A 438-nucleotide genomic window follows, 5' to 3' on the forward strand; every position below is an offset into this window, starting at 1 on the left:
TGGTACCTGGCTTCTACCAGAAAATATTCTGATGTAATTAGTATAGGGTGAGACAATGCCATTGCATGTTTAAAAGATACTCAGAAGGTTCTAATATGCAGTAAAGTTTGGGAACTGACGGATAGAATCAGGAATCACCCAGACACCCAATGTAGGGCTTATATGGTGGTGGAGAAATGGTTCCACCATATGAAGGAAAGAGACTTTGGACTAGGAAATTAGAATGTCCTAGTACTCATTGGGAGTCATATATGGAATGGGGACTAATAATATTAATTAATATGTGTGGCATTAAGCTTCAGTAATTAACACTGGGTGGCACTGGTCATGAATGTATAGACAAAATATCAATAAGAAAAAAATAAAGTCCAAACACAGATCCATATACATATGGAAATTCAGCATCCAATAAAGGAAGCATCACAAATCAGTGCAGTA

This window comes from Myotis davidii, unplaced genomic scaffold (assembly GCF_000327345.1).
Source record: "Myotis davidii unplaced genomic scaffold, ASM32734v1 scaffold696, whole genome shotgun sequence".
Taxonomy (NCBI): domain Eukaryota; kingdom Metazoa; phylum Chordata; class Mammalia; order Chiroptera; family Vespertilionidae; genus Myotis; species Myotis davidii.